The sequence below is a fragment of the Platalea leucorodia genome (genome assembly GCF_965183815.1).
Source record: "Platalea leucorodia genome assembly, chromosome: 7".
Lineage (NCBI taxonomy): Eukaryota > Metazoa > Chordata > Aves > Pelecaniformes > Threskiornithidae > Platalea > Platalea leucorodia.
Genome location: NC_138829.1, coordinates 12,075,927 through 12,080,544, shown reverse-complemented (window position 1 = coordinate 12,080,544; position 4,618 = coordinate 12,075,927).

Here is a 4,618-nt window from a genome sequence, read left to right as displayed (position 1 = left end):
TGAATTATTTGAATGCTGGATTAAATTTTGTATTTACAGATTAAAATAATTATGCAAATTTATAAAGTTCCTTCTTTCTTTTTCTTTTTTTTTTTTTTTTAATTGAAATCACAAATATTTTTATTCCAGCCACTAGTACTGTCTCTGGAAGCGTTTAGCTGTGCCTTGCATTCGGCACCTGAATATATTGATTGCCGTGTAAGAAAAATAACCATTCATAAACTGCTGCCTGAACATTTGAACCTGATATCCCTCCCCCATTCTTGACAAAAATAAATAAAGCTAAGCTTTTAACGTGTTATAGCAGAACGCTAATCCATAATGGTTTAAAGAAAGCTCAACTGATCACGACAGCAAAGATAAACTGTTGAGCAGATTAAAGGCAGAAAGCAATTCTGTTGAACTAAATCAGTTACGTAAGTTGGCCTACAACTGTAGCATTTCTCCAGAAATGATGTGAAAGTTCTCTTTCTACTGCTGTTGATGTCCTCCAAAAATTATGTGAAAGTTCTCTTTCTGCTGCTGTTAATGTCCTCCAGAAAGGCACACAGTAAGCTGTTACCACTGTTCATAGGGTTTGGTAGCTGTATTACAGGGACGCGCTTGCATGTGTATGCATATGCACATGTTTGTGTGCTTAAACCACCACCATGGAAGCAAGTACTAACAGAAACTAGAAGACAGGATGGGGAAATAAAACCTTAATGCTACAAGGTTGTTCTTAACTGCCTTCAAGGTGATTCTCATTCACTAACAAGTGGCATCCCCAGTCTTCACCAGGATAATTCCAGCCCTAGACTTGATTCTTTTTTCCTGACAGACTTTAGTTTAAAATAGTGTAACATTTAAACAGGATTAAAGAGCATTTAAACAGGATTAAAAAGGAACAAAGTCACGTTTCTGTCCTACAAATAGACGTGGAATGGAAATACCAATGTGTCTTCATGGAGCTTGAAACAAGGCTGATGCCTTTTTGCCTACAAAGCCCAATTCAAAACCCCTTGAAATAAACCATTGACTTTGCACGGTCCCATATTGATTTGATCCCTGCTGAGGAAGGGCAAGCATTGCGTAAGAGGAGAAGGATTTCATTTCTGTCTTTGCAATATTAAAAAGGCTTCTGTGTTTTTGTTGCCAGTCACAGCCGTGGCCGCAGCGCCACACCGCTTCCTGCTGTTGCTTTGTTGTCAGGGTCACAAGGAGGATCCCACACTGTCCAGCGTGGACGGTACTGTGCTGCCAGAACCCCCACTGGTTAATTCTGCTTATGATCACCTGTGTTTTACATTCTGGCTCCATTCCCTGCCAAAAGCGGTAAATCAGAAACACGGTCTTTCCTGCCACACTGGGGGAATCTGGCGGGCCGCGCTTTCAAAGACTCCTTTCTCTTTTTAATACGTTTTAATCTTCAGTCTTGAATGAAACATCTCTTCTTCCTGCCCTGACACAGTTTGGTCACACGTTGGCAGGCTGCACATTTTCATTGCTGCCGTGCACTTGGATCCCCGAGTCGTTGTGGACAAGCACCAGCGCACAGCTCTGACCGACAGCCAGGTTCAGCTTGTCCCGTTGTGCTCCATGCCCTACAAGCTAGCACGGAGAGCCGTCCTAGGCACCTTGCAACCTACAAGGCAAACAGTAATGACTAAGATGGGGCTTGTGAAACACTTGGGAGGTCTGCTGCTGTTTGCTGTTTACCTGTGCTTTCATCAAAGCATTACAGATCTGTATCTCACTGTGGTTGTTTCCTGCTTACCTGTTAGCACAACGCTGTTTTCCTCTGAAGAAGATGTGACCATAAATCCTGCTTGAGAACCTTAAAGGGATAAAGCAGCAAAAATGGTAGGAACTCACTCTTCTGCTTAATTTCCTGCTCTGTCTTCTCCTTAGGTACTTTGGGATACGTGATGGTGAGGAGATGGTTCTTCCTGGGAAGCGTTCCAGGGATGAGGGTTCTGGTTCACGCTCGCTCCCTGGAGAGTACATCTGTGCTCCATTAGTCCTGGTGAACTGGATGATTGCGGAAGTCATGGTGACCTAGAAAGGAGGGGGCCCAGGGGTGCAGTGGGCCTAGATCTACTTGTAAATACTAGCCCTTATCCCAGCAGATGAGCATCATTTAGGTGGGCGCATGTACTGGGCAGCCCACGTGTTCATGCCTTACCAGGTTCCTTCTGGACAGAGGCTGGAGAAAACTCTGCCCTCCTAGGCTGCGATTCAGTGGCGGTCGGTGCTCCCAGCTCACCTCTGGTGCCAGTGGGAGCAGTGCGGGCTCAGAAAAGGAGGACTGTGAAATGGCTGGGCTCTCGGAGGCCGTTGCGGGGCTCCATCTCGGCTTCTGCTTGCGCAAATATGAGAGAGGCACGATGAGAGCAAAGTGGGAGAGTCAGCATTGCATAACCATGATGTTACACCAAAGGTACGTGCAGCTGTGACTAGTCAAAGGGAGGAAGGGGGTTACTCTAGTACTAGAAAGTTCTGTCTGTGTCACCATGAGGGAAAGCATTTACATGCTGCTGGCCTCTCGAGTGCTCCTGAGGAACTATGTTGTTCAGATGCCAAAAAAGGGGAGCCAGATCCTGTTATTTCCTTTCTCGCTACGTGACGGCTTCTGAACTGGAATGAATCTGCACCAGTATCAACACAGGGAACAAATAAACCTTGAATTAAGTAGTCAAATAAAAATAATCCTTCTCACTGGTATCCAGCCCCTTTACCTGTGTATCTCGCCCAGGAGCTCTGTGTCCTTTTCTAGGCTGTTCAGGACCCGCTGTTCTCTGCCGGAGGGCAACAGCTTTGAGGTGAACTGGCTGATACGCTGATAGAAATAAATGCAGAAGCCAGCTGGGAACACCGGCCTGTGGGGCATCTCACCGTACCTGCGTGTTTCTCCCTGGCTGCTAAGGTAGATCGCCCACAACTGGGCTTCCCTTGCCGTGGAGCCGTCCCTTCCCATCACCTCCCCGCTCCTGCCCTCAAACCCAAAGCTGACAGACTGATAGCATGCACCAGCTCTTCCTGGCGCTTCGAAGCAACTCGGATTGCACAGCCAGGTTTTTGGCAGATGCAGGCATCTTCCTCTTCTCTTTACTGGCCCACAAGGTGGGGAGAGGGGCTATTTTTTGCCACCCTATCAGGACACGCCGCCACAGAGGCTCCGCAGGTACGGCTGCTGCGAGGTGCGGTGGTGCGAAGCCGCCTGGCTGCTCCTGACCCCAGCACACCGCCGAGAGGAGAGCGGTGCGCTGCCATGGAAACAGCACAGCATCATTCAAGCCGCTGAAGACCTCAGCCTTAAGTTATTTTGGTGGGGGCTGAGTGGGTTGATACTAAATACCGTATTCCTTTATAGTTCTTAAGAGGGCGATTTGCATGAATGGTTCCAGCGGAGCTGTGGAGAAGCTCTCCCCAGGGGCCCAGATAGCTGCAGGAGATGTCAGAGACCAGGACCAAGTGAATTCAGAGCTACTGCTCCCAGAGGTGCTGGCCGAGCAGTCAAAGCTGCCTAAGTAGAGGAAGGTGCTTTTTCCATCTTTTTCTGGTAGTGCCGATACTGATTCAGCACGAAGCCCACGTGCGTGACTAGTTCTAGTCAGCTAGGAGAAACTGTTGCTTTAGCAACCTCCCTTTCTGTTGGGCACCGTGCAGGAATGGGAAGTCTGCAGTGGGATTTTCCTCTCTCCTGTTGGTTTGGGGGGGCTGTAGTCCCCGCGCCTTCCTTGAGTCAAAAGTACGCTAGCAGTAGTTACCCCTGACGCAGGTGTCTGGGACTCGGCGTGGCTGGTCCCTGGGCACGTGGAATGAAAGTTTGTGATGCCAAAATATTCTGAGGCAGAAGTGATTTTATTCCACGTGAGGGGTGAGGAAGATGATGAGATTGTAGGCTCTGTGGTACTTTTTACATTGGTCCACCATGCCCTTAGAAATTGTCCATAAAGCACTATTTCAGAATAATGGAAAAAAAAAAAAAAATCAAGAGTCACCTATTTCTAGGAATCAGCTGGATATGAGAACCAAACCTGCTGGGAGGAAGAAGTGGAAGAAGCAGTAGCAAGGTAGAGAATGATTTCTGGGAGAAGGCGCCTCCGTTCCTGGCCTTTTGCAGTGAAGAGGCAATTCCCCAGAAGGTTCCAGCTGCTCCTCTTAAAAGCCATGGATCAGAAATGCTCATTAGTGAGGATGTCGGTTCGATCGGGCTGTTGTAACAAGGCGTGTGGGCTGGGATGGACTGGAGAGGAGGGAGGGAGAGGAAAAGAGGTTTTTTAAAGCATCTGCAGTCAGGTCAACTTGTTGGGTTACACGTACGTCGTGTCACGCAGTTGTTACAAGAGTCGCAGTATGGTCTAAATTATCTTAGCAAAATATACAATATACTTCTATATAATATGGAAAGGCATCACCCATTTCAATACATTACTAGGCAAGAGCATGGGACAAGAAAGAGATTTGATTACCTGTGTGACAAATGAAGTTTAATTGAGACACTAGTTGCAGTTTCTGCATGTTCTCTTGCTGTGTTTTTGTGTCCTCTGTCAGATAAGGTGGAAACATTTAAGAAAATGGATAACACTCGAGTGGAATATAGACCCCACAAGCACACAGAGCCTTGCAGATAGGA